Raw genomic sequence first — 12,127 nt, forward strand, 5'->3', positions numbered from 1 at the left:
CCTGTCCCAGTCCACTGGGGTTTGTCCCTCTTCACAGCTCTGCTTCTCTCTACTAGTCATGTGGCAGCTCCCGGATGCTCTAGGCTGTTGGCTGTCGTTCTCTGTGTGCATTTGCCTAACTCATCCTTAAGCTCCTTGAGGGAGTGCTGGCAGTTTATAGGGCTTTGCTTTCACAGCACTAGCACACAAACCTTGCACACAAATAAATCATTTCTTTCGAGATATTTACATCTATCCATTAAGTATCTGCTGAATGATTTGAATTGTGGGAGCTAATTTTCCCTACCTAACAATCCAGTAAGCCGCACCATCACCCACATATGCTTCAGCACAATAGAAAACTATTATCATTTCCCATTGTGGTAGGAGAAAAAGAACAGAGCAACTAACATTTACTGAGCTCCCAACCTATGTTTAAAAGCTCTTTACACCTCTATTCCAAGGCTTGCTGCCTTTTCAGATCCCATAGTCTTTAGTCTGCCGCCTCCAGTTCTCAGGATCATTTGCTAAATTACAAAACATTCCCTGCCAGTCATGGTTTTCCAGCATCCAAACCTTAACCTAAGACAGAATTCCCATTCTGCATCTTCCCCACTGCACATGCCTCCCATATTACTTATCTTAGTTAAACTGAAATGAATATATAGACTCTATTCAGAAATGCCAATCGGTATATTCTGCTAAAGATTTGCTGCGGCTTCAAGGAAAGAAAATTCACAAAGGTAGACAGGCCATTTTTAATCCCCAGGTCTTAAAATAAAACATCCACCCACCCCTTCTGGTGTCGTCTATACACGCTCCAAATCAGCCCTTCTCAGGCCTTCTGTCGTCTGGGCCTACGTAATATATTCACTTATTGAAATACCAAACAATTTAAAAATTTGCATATGCACTAGCTTTATCATTTCAAGATGAATCATCATAAGTATTTTTTCTTTTCCCCCTTAAACAGACTTTTAAAAATCAATCTGGCAGGCCAGGACTGACAGTCTTTGTTACTCATCTAATTGCCTGAATCAGCTCAGAAAAGCAACTACTTCACATGATTTAGTTTTTAAAGAAAGAAAGAAAGAAAGAAAGAAAGAAAGAAAGAAAGAAAGAAAAGAAAGAAAGAAAGAAAGAAGAAAGAAGAAAGAAAGAAGAAAGAAAGCTTTTAGGTAGAAACAAGTTCTCAAGAGCTAGGTAGGGACACATTCAGAGGAGAAAGCAAACCACTTCCTTTCTTTCAGCTGCCAACCTAAATCTGGTGTCTCAACACTAGTGTTACACTCACACAATTCTACTTCAGAGAAACTTCCCTGTGGATGGCTGGTTTCAAAAGATTGGTAAGGTGAGTAAATAAAGCCAGGAGATTCTTCCATGCTGACTAGATAACAGTAACAGATAAGCTACTAGTCCACAGGGAATCGACAAGAGCAACTTAACAAGAACTGCCTTTTCCAGAACACAATACCTACATTTGTTGTCAGCAACTCCTATGAAGCACGCTCTTAACTGGTCCCAGGAGGGCTTTGTTTCATTAAAGCTCTGAGAAAGCTGTTCTCAAACTCAGCTGGGCTCCAGGAAACCACAGAGCTCCTCATAACACTCTAAAGTTCTGAGGTGTTCAACTTAAAACAACTACCATAACTCTGTACTTCAGAGACCGCTTTTTGTCAGTTGCTGGTATTGACCCGAAATAACAAGTGTCAAAGACCTATAGAAAAAAAAAACATGGAATAGTCTATCCATTACCTCATTAAAAAAAATTTTTTTTAATGCTTATTTATTTTCGAGAGAGAGAGAGAGAGAGAGAGAGAGAGAGAGGCAGAACATGAGCAGGGTAGGGGCAGAGACAGACATAGAACACGACACAGGGCTCGAACACAGGGACCATGAGATCATGACCTGAGCTGAAGTTGGATGCTTAACCGACTGAGCCACCCAGGTACCCCTCCAGCACCTCGTTTTTAAGAGGTATTGGGAAATGATGTAATTTTATCAGACGAATGGTGGGGGCAACTTCTAGGAATCTGAGCATCACTGCTCTAAATCACCTCGTGGATTGCTCTCCAACATTTACCTGAAAGAGTATCTGTCACAAGAACACCCTTAAAACTGCACCCCTCTCCATTTCGATATTCTTTGCCTAATATACCATCAGCTGTTTTCATTCCATCTTTGAATCCCTTGGTTTTATTTCTCCTCTCGGAGTTCCAGGGCTTTATCGGACCCTTCCTGTGGCAACTAACTTCCATTCATTTCTCATTTACAAAGCACCTACTGAGCTCCTTGCCAGGCATTGTGGGAGCTTCCGCAAACATACACATGTACATGACATGATTCCTGATCTAGAAATCCACTTACCAGAACACATAAGACCTAAAGAATACTTTAAACCCATAAATTCTTTTCCTTGATCCTGATTTCCTCATCAACTTACTCTATAATCTTGGATGGATGGTCCCATTGATACAGAGGGTCCTCTTTTTTTTTTTTTTAATATATATATGAAATTTATTGACAAATTGGTTTCCATACAACACCCAGTGCTCATCCCAAAAGGTGCCCTCCTCAATACCCATCACCCACCCTCCCCTCCCTCCCACCCCCCATCAACCCTCAGTTTGTTCTCAGTTTTTAACAGTCTCTTATGCTTTGGCTCTCTCCCACTCTAACGTCCTTTTTTTTTTTTTTCCTTCCCCTCCCCCATGGGTTTCTGTTAAGTTTCTCAGGATCCACATAAGAGTGAAACCATATGGTATCTGCCTTTCTCTGTATGGCTTATTTCACTTAGCATCACACTCTCCAGTTCCATCCACGTTGCTACAAAAGGCCATATTTCATTTTTTCTCATTGCCACGTAGTATTCCATTGTGTATATAAACCACAATTTCTTTATCCATTCATCAGTTGATGGACATTTAGGCTCTTTCCATAATTTGGCTATTGTTGAGACTGCTGCTATAAACATTGGGGTACAAGTGCCCCTATGCATCAGTACTCCTGTATCCCTTGGGTAAATTCCTAGCAGTGCTATTGCTGGGTCATAGGGTAGGTCTATTTTTAATTTTCTGAGGAACCTCCACACTGCTTTCCAGAGCGGCTGCACCAATTTGCATTCCCACCAACAGTGCAAGAGGGTTCCCGTTTCTCCACATCCTCTCCAGCATCTATAGTCTCCTGACTTGTTCATTTTGGCCACTCTGACTGGCGTGAGGTGATATCTGAGTGTGGTTTTGATTTGTATTTCCCTGATAAGGAGTGACGCTGAACATCTTTTCATGTGCCTGTTGGCCATCTGGATGTCTTTAGAGAAGTGTCTATTCATGTTTTCTGCCCATTTCTTCACTGGGTTATTTGTTTTTTTGGGTGTGGAGTTTGGTGAGCTCTTTATAGATTTTAGATACTAGCCCTTTGTCCAATATGTCATTTGCAAATATCTTTTCCCATTCCGTTGGTTGCCTTTTAGTTTTGTTGGTTGTTTCCTTTGCTGTGCAGAAGCTTTTATCTTCATAAGGTCCCCAGAGGGTCCTCTTTTAAATGGCCCTCTCTTGGGGCACGTGGCTCAGTCAGTTAAGCATCTGACTCTTGAGTTAGGGTCATGTCATGATCTCACCATTGTCACACTGAGCCCCACGTTGGGCTCTGCACTGGTTGTGGAGCCTGCTTAAGATTCTCTCTCGCTCTCTCTCTCTCTCCCACTCGCTCTCTCACTCTCTCCCTCCCTCCCACACTCCCACCCTCCCTCTCCCCTGCTTGTGTGCACATGCTCTCTAAATAAATAAACAAATAAATAAATAAAATTAGATTTTAATTCAAATTTATTTCTTCTCCTTCCCACTTTAGTGAACCATGGAAAATGATTCTCTAAATGATTCCAGGCAGATACTTTTCATATTTTAAACATGTATTAGAAAACTGCAACCCTTTAATATTCACAAATGAACTTCTACTAAAAAAATAATGGCATAACTCAAAAGGGTAATTGGTTAGCTATCATGTATTACCTTCATTTTTTTTCAAGTTAGGAGTTCACTAAAGTTAAAGTATAATGGCCCAAAATGCTGAGTCTGAACCAAGGACAGAACTCATTCCAGAGTCAGTGAAAATATCTTACTATACTGTATGATAGACTTACAGCACATTTTTTTTATCATCTCTTAAATGATATGCCTTAAAACTCTCTTAGATTGAGGTGAAGTGCTTAGGTGACCAAGGTGAGAGAGAAAAGAAACGAGAAAGAGTGAATCATTTCAATCCCCACAGAAGCACGACCTGCTCTATTTCAAAGAGGAACGATTAAGAGCTATCAAATGTATTAATGCCTTGAGAATTCAGTTCCTGACATAAGTTTCTGTCACCTTCAACCATTGTCTTTTCCCTATTCTGGGTGATCAAGTAGAAGATGAAGACATCAAAGTGGAATGAGCACACTTACATTACTTAACAATCCTAGGAAACCGAAAAGCTTCCTAAGTTACTGGAGGGTCCCTACGTTAAGAGACTACTAGTGACTGAAACAACCAGAGCTGAGACTTAGCAGGCTGTCCAGTAGAGTTCTAAGACTGTGGGTCCTTTTTAAGCCCCAGGGTAACAATTCCAGGTCAATCAAAGCCCAATCAAGGTAAAAGGGACAGAACTCCAGCCAGTATGTGGGCTTGAGAATTACACAGCATCACAAGTTAGGCATTATGCAAGCTGGAGACACGAGCCAATTGCTGAAAGGGAAGCATGGGGAGGGCCCAACACCATCCCTCTGCAAGCTCTCGTCAAGGGTCAGGTCCACAACCATTTCTTCAGGGCTCCAAGGGGTGTGCTCCCACCAGTCATTTACAGCCACAAAGGCCATGTGTAATAGCACCTTCTCAACACAGTCAATAATGTTTTCAAAACTGTATTATTCCACAAGGCCCCGTGAGGTGTTAAGAAAGCAGAGTGAAAGGAAAAGTGACAGAAACACTGAGCACCTCCTTTGTCTTGAGCTCTTTCCCCTAATAGTAACTGCACCCACCTATTCATGTTTTTCACAGAAAAGAGGCCTGACAGAGAAATTAAGAAATTTACTTCAAGTCCCAGAGCTGGAAAGTTAGAGTCAGGACTGAAACAAAAGTGACTGATTCCAAAGCCACCACTCTGCTATAATATGCTTCATGTTATTCAATAGTAATTGAGTTTCTACCATATGCTAGACATTGTGCTAAGTATTTTACATGCAACATACCACTTAATCCATGAAAAACTATGAGGTAGATACTATTAATTCTATTTTGCAGATGAAAGAACTACTCTTAAAGAGGTTAAGAAATTTACCCAAGTTTGCAGCCCACACCCCTCTGTAGTCACTGCTCCATAGGTGTCTCTTATAACATAGACTGTGATGATTCAAAAGTCACATGACAAATGAGTGCATCTCACTGCATTTAGAAATCCCACATAGCACTAGATCCAATGGTTCTCAACTCTGGATGTCTACCAGAGCCATCTGAGAAACTAAAGAGAAAAATGAATCAGGTGTTCATGTCCCACTGCAGACCACAGAATTAGAACCTCTAGAAGCCGGACCTGGGTGGTTTTTGCCAAGCTCCCCAGGTGGTTCTATTGTGCAACCACTGTGCAAATGAGTGGCTAGAATTGGCGATTTGAACCTCTCACCATCCACTTCAACTATGAGACTTGGAGCACTCTTCAAACATCACCTCCCTCGCAGGCCCGGCTGAGTTTAGAACAGAGTAGAAGTCTTTTGACCAACAGCACAGGCATCTCTGGGTGAGCTTCTCTGTCTGGCTCATGTAAAAACAAAGAGCCAGTGTTTCTGGAAATACCACCTTGTACCCGTTTGTGTTATGTGTGTTACATATACCCCATCTCAGACACAGCCCTGAGCCAAGTTACCTTCGTGGCTGCAGAAAAGTGCAGGACCTACACCCCTTCTGAAAAGGCATACCCTTTAAATGGCATCTGTAGCATTACACTTAATTTTTACTTCCCATTATTAAAGAGGACTCTCTTCTAGCATAAACATGTTTGCCCCACTTAAAACCTGAAGGAGAAAATTAAAGTGGGTTCTAGGAATACTTATAAATATTTCAAAATCTTGCCTGCCTAGGGAAATAAATCAGCAAGAACCAGCAGCTTCTGGGAAAACATACACAATAGGTGCAACAGAAACAAACCCTAATGTGTCATCAACTTGGTTTTTATTCAGTTCTTGGGAAAATCTTTCTTCTTGCTGCATTTACAAGCAAGGGAATAGTTCTACCTAACACGGTGAGCTTTGGTTAATGCAATCACAGAAAAGCCTTTAAAATTTAGGAATCAAGTTCCTAACGATTTTGGAACAGTTAAATTAGCAAGCTTACTTATCTCCACTTGTTACTGAATTCCCTTCGTGTACTAACATCAACCCCCTGAGTCACATCTGGACTCCAAGATGAACCCTTTCCCCAGCAGCCAACATGAAGACACTCCCACCAAGACAACAGGAGCAGCAAAATAATCAAAGTGTTGCATTATAACCCGCAGAATAAATACCCACGAGTCCATATGGATATAAATGATTGAGTAAACAAATGTTGAGTCAAGAGGGGTGGAGGGAGTGTGGACAGTCTTCCTTACAGAATAACTCCAATTGCTAAATTCAGTAAGAGGAAAACAAAATCACCATTAGGCAAATATCACAGTACTGAATGTTGCAGAAAAGAAAGAAATCCGTGGATGCCAAAATTAGTGGACACAAGTGTGATACACAAGCTGTCTGCAAAGTGTCAAAGTGGCTTCTCACAAGACACTAATGAGTATGGAGCAAAAAAAGAGTAACTTTTCAGGAGCATAGCAGACCTGACCCAAATTTATAAAAGTTATCACCAATCATGAGACATATTGACATCATTTGCCTGCTGAAAGGATACACTGAGGAAGGCATTTTTATGACATTTTTGTAGAACTGCATACCTGAATTCAATGTGAAAACAACTCCAAATTGAGGGACACTCTTCAATTTACGACTGTAATTCCACAAAAATTGTCAAAACTATCAAAGACCAAGAAATACTGAGGGACTCTCCCAGGTTGGAGGAGACCAAAGGAAATACAACCAAAGGCCATGTGTGATCTTGCACTAGGATAAGGACCATGGCTGGACAACTGGAGACCAAAATGAGGTCTATTTTGAGTTGATTGACTAGGAATGCTGGTTTTGCCAAAAGTACTATGGTTACATAAAATGTTAACATTTGGGGAAGCTGGATGAAGGTTATAAGAGAACTCTTTACACTATTTGTAAAAATTCTGAGTCTGAAATCATTTCAAAAGGAAAAGTTAAGAAAAAAAAAAGTAATGGCCTTCTTCCTTCCCACAAATAAAGTTTCAAAAAACAATCCAATATTATTTTAAAATCAAGCTTCTATGTCTTTGCTAAATGCTATATGGCCCTTACCCCCGATTATCTCAGGCTGCACAACAGAATGACCCTACTTGTCTCCCTGCCGACTTGGACCCCTAGCACCTTCACACAAATCAGATTCATCTCCCTAAAACATCTTGCTTATCACCTTATCTTTACTAAATACTTATTTAAAATCCACATCTTACTCTCCCTGAGTGTTCAAGCAGTGGATACCGTCGACGATACCCTGCCACACTTCTCCCCTACAAACCCTCTGCTCTAGCCAGGCCCACCATTCGATTTTTACTCTGCCAACTGTGCACATTCTCACTTTTGTGTCTAAGCCCTTGCCGTGACCTCTCCTCCCCGCATTTCTCTGCATTTCCACACCTTGCTCTTCCTGTGAGCCACACAAATGCTTACATGGGAGGAAGCCCATGTAAGCCCTGAGCCTCCCATGACTAATCTCTTTCCCAAACCTTCTAACAGTTGTCTTTAGCTGCCACTAGATACATTGCCTCCTGCCTCCATTTGTAGAGGTCTCCCATCTCTTCTCAACCAGCCTTGCAACCCCCAGTACTTACTTAACCCTTCTGTAAATCAAGTCCTTTCCACAGCATGTCTCAGGGGCTGACCACCCAGTGGTGGCTCTTCCCCTGGTCACCGTACCTGATGTTCCACAATCTCAAGCCAAGTGCTAAATGTGCTATTACCACCTCCAAATCTATGAAACCCATGGCCACCTCTGCCATGTCACTGCCACCAACCTTCCTTTCTCTTCTCAATTCTGTTTTAAGTGGTTTACTATGCAGCAAGAGTATATACAGTGTGTGTGTGTGTGTGTATGTGTATTAATGTTTACTTTTGAGAGAGAGTGTGTGAGCACGAGTGGCGGAGGGGCAGAGAGAGAGGGGGACACAGAATCTGATGCAGGCTCCAGGCTCTGAGCTGTCCCCACAGAGCCCCATGAACCCAAGAACTGTGAGATCAAGACCCAAGCCTTAGTCAGATGCTCAACTGATTGAGCCACCCAGGAGCCTCCAGAGTATACTTCTATAGACTGGATTCTTTATGTGCTTGTTTTAAAACTTAAAAATACACTGGAACACCAATTATTTCTTTGTAGTGAAAAACAATGCCATTAAGTCACTTTGTGTGGGGTCTTCAAGAGGAAAAAATGTTCAGTTTTCTTTTACTATGTTAGAAATGTGCGAAAGAAATACACCTTGGAGCAGCCACCTTTCTTTCCCTCTTTGGGAATAAATTGGTCTCTCAGAGGTTTCTTGTTAATTCACACACCAAGTTTTGAAAGCTACAAAGTAATAAAGGTGATTATGCAGTCTTCTGGCGGAAGGGCAATTTCGAAAACCTAGTCTTCTAGTTTTTCTTTCTCAGTTACTCATACAAAACACACCAAAACCCTCAGAACTAAAGCACCAGAAAAGACATCCTGAGGTCACCTGGCCTATTCCACAGCTTTCGTCTATACTATGAATCAGGTGGGAATCTGGATCAGGAATCCAGAAACTACAGCCCGCAGACCAAACCCAGCTGCCACCTGTTTTTCATAAAGTTTTATTGGAACACAGCTGTGCCCATTTGTTTATATACAGTCTCCTGCCATTTTCCTGCCCAAAATATTTACTATGTAGCGCTTCACAAAAAAAATGTAGCTCTACATTATCCAGTTTTGCAGAGCAGGAGGTGCACTATAAAATCCCCAGCAACACATTCCCGTGCTTAATTAGTTATTGGTAAGAATTGGTTTTCATCTGGAACCACATTATCTCCTGCTGCAGTTGAAGATTATTTCTTCCAAAAATGTTTAAGGCACATTTCCATCTTCACTTACATGTTACATAAAAGCAAGAAATAGGTCAACACAATTTTTGGCTCCCAAGATTAAAACAAACAAAAAAGGAGCAATTAGTTTCATGATCTCCATTTTTAAAAATTTTTTATTTTTGAGAGAGAGTGAGAGCGCATGCGTGAGCAAGCAGGGGAGGGCAGAGAGAGAGAGGGAGACACAGAATCTGAAGCAGACTCCAGACTCTGAGCTGTCAGCACAGAACCTGACGAGGGGCTCGAACTCACGGATGGCGAGATCATGACCTGAGAGAAAGTGAGATGCTTAACCGCTTAACCGACTGAGCCACCAGGCACCCCTGACGAACTCCATTTAAATTAGGAACTTCCTATCTATACCATAATGTAGACAAGCCGAGACTACACAAGCCTGATGTCAAAGGGTCAAATATACAAAAGTTCTAGTAAATACAAGAATATCTCGTTTCAAACATCTGAACTTTGCAGAGTAGTCTCTCTGCTTGGAATGACTCCTCATACATTTCAATTTTCATAGAGTTTATGTTAAAATGTATTTATATGCTTAAAAACTCCCCTGTTAGAACTTCTTATGTACTTCCAAAGTACTTTAGATTCCAGATATTTATATTTGGATTCCCCCTAATTTATTATTAGAATCTTAAAGGTAAGGCCTATATTCTGCTCATGTATATAAACATCCACGGTATCAAACATGATTGTGTACAGTTAATTCTCACTGAATGCTTGTCAAGGAAAAACAAATCCAGCTCTTTAAATGCTTTCCTCAACTCTTCTCACCATTTAGAGTTTATAGCTCCTTCCTCCAGGCCCTGCACCTTCTCCTGGGAGGCAGCCTTATGTGGTGGTTACAAGCAGAGCTCTGAATTTATAGGACTTAGATTCAAAGCCCATCTGTATTATGTGTCCTTGAACAAGTTATTTAACCTCTGCCTCTCTCACCACCTGTTTAAATGGGAGAAATACAATCTACTCAGAAGGTTGCTGTAAGAATTAAATGACTTAAAACAATGGTTCTCAAACTTCATGCATCTGGAGGGCTTATGCAACCAGACTGCTGGGCCTCATCCTCAGAAGTTTTGGGTTCAGTGGGGTGACAGTGGGGGGGGGGGGCGGGGGCGAGGGTATGAAACTGCATTTCTAATAAGCTCCTAGGGGAAGTTAATGCTGGCAGACTACACTTTGAGAACCACTGACTTAAAATATGCCTGCTGTGTATATAGAATAAGTGTTCAGTGACTGTTAACTAGTACTGTTGAGCACTCAGCAGACTTGACTATTATGGTGCCCGTGAATGTGGGTCTCCCCTCCTACACTGTAAGCTTCTCCAAGGACAGGACTGTATGTTTTTCATCCACATCCCTAGGACAGGACAGAGTACCCATGATAAAGCAAGACCAGTGGAACACTGACATAATTTGTCTGCCTCCTGCCCAAGATTCCTCCTGGTTGGCAAAGAAAACGGGATTTGTGGAGAAGAAAACTCTCCTACTGGCAACATTCCCAGGGGGTTCACATCAAGCATGACCCATGAGGGTTAGGTCCCATTTCCTGTACTTGGGACCTTTGAAGAGCAAACTCAGAATCAGTAAGCTTTTTACAAGGCTCTTGGGACCAGGTCTGTTCTCAAAAGGGTAGAGAATTTCTATGGGCTTCTGTCAATGATGATAACCTGCCACCACTGCTGTTTAAAATCCTAGGGACGGTCAATTCTTATACAAACAAGAGTTGTATCTGGACACTGCTAAATGGAAATCCTGTCATTCATTCAAAATTTATAATTATCTGGTTATTATACTTACCTTCTTTAGGATTCCCAAATCTTTTAGTTAATAATTCCTTTTAGAATTTGAGACACTCAGTATGAACCTCAGCAGTCTACGACTCCACATACATGGCTTACAAAATTCAGGACACTTGCAATGGTAGGGTTAGGACACAGACCCTCCACAATTTCGCAAATGATCCCAACAGCAGTGTTGTGACCCCATGCGCAGACTTTTGGGATCGGGGAAGGTCATTTTTCTAGCTCCCCTAAGTCATTGAAAGCAGTTGGGAACTATTACTGCCTATCGTGTGCAATTCCACTTTGAAGAATCATTCTCTTGATGGCCAAAGAATAGTGTCATCTCCTTGGTCAACATCTTCCATTGGCCACCAGGAGCAGGCCTCTGCCTTGTCTTCTGGCTCTGAATGCAGGTAACAGGTCAGCTTAGCTGGCCTTCACTCACTTCACAAGCACTCGGTCAGCCGGCACGTGAGTCTTACAGGCTTGTGAAACTTTATTTATCCTGGGTCACGTGTCCTCCTTCCTCTCATGTCCTTGACTTTGTAAAATCTGAGGTCCACTGAAGGCTCACTTTATAGCCACACCAATTTCTTTCACTTCCTCTCCTTTTCTAATACCTTCTAATGGTAATACTACAGAACCAGAATTTCACCTACATCTTGAGCCTATTTCCTTTTAAGTATTTCCAGCTATCACATCCTAACTATCACTTCTTTTAATTTGTTGAAATCAGATTGCATAAAGTGCAGGATTGACCACAGAGCCACTTTCTCCCCCGGTCCCCAATCTAAACCAGGCAGAGCCCAACCCGTATCGTGCTGTATTGTTGCCGCTGAGCTTCTTGTCCTGACCGTATGCAAACACCTTCCGATTCCTGGACTCTGATTTAGATGTCCTTCTACCTCTGCTGAATCACCTTCTTTCTTGCCTTCCTAACAAATTATTTCTTCTAACCTGTCTACACATCCTTTCCTTTCCCTAGTAAGTCATCATAGAGAGCCCTTCTTCAAACTGCTTCCCTCCTCCCCCAACCTTCTACGCTGACACAAAGGCCACTACAGCCCTGGCAAACATAACCAGTGATCCTTCCGCCAGAAGGAGAATATGGCCCATATCTGGCAGGTTGC

The 12,127-nt window shown here is 41.9% G+C and overlaps 1 protein-coding gene across 1 annotated transcript in view; it reads right to left on the reverse strand.

The window, feature by feature from the left end:
• Positions 1-12,127, reverse strand: part of RAPGEF5 (Rap guanine nucleotide exchange factor 5) — a 227,518-nt gene that overhangs the window by 188,707 nt on the left and 26,684 nt on the right. The gene's annotated exons all lie outside the window — the stretch shown is intronic.

The sequence above is a fragment of the Lynx canadensis genome, chromosome A2 (genome assembly GCF_007474595.2).
Source record: "Lynx canadensis isolate LIC74 chromosome A2, mLynCan4.pri.v2, whole genome shotgun sequence".
Taxonomy (NCBI): domain Eukaryota; kingdom Metazoa; phylum Chordata; class Mammalia; order Carnivora; family Felidae; genus Lynx; species Lynx canadensis.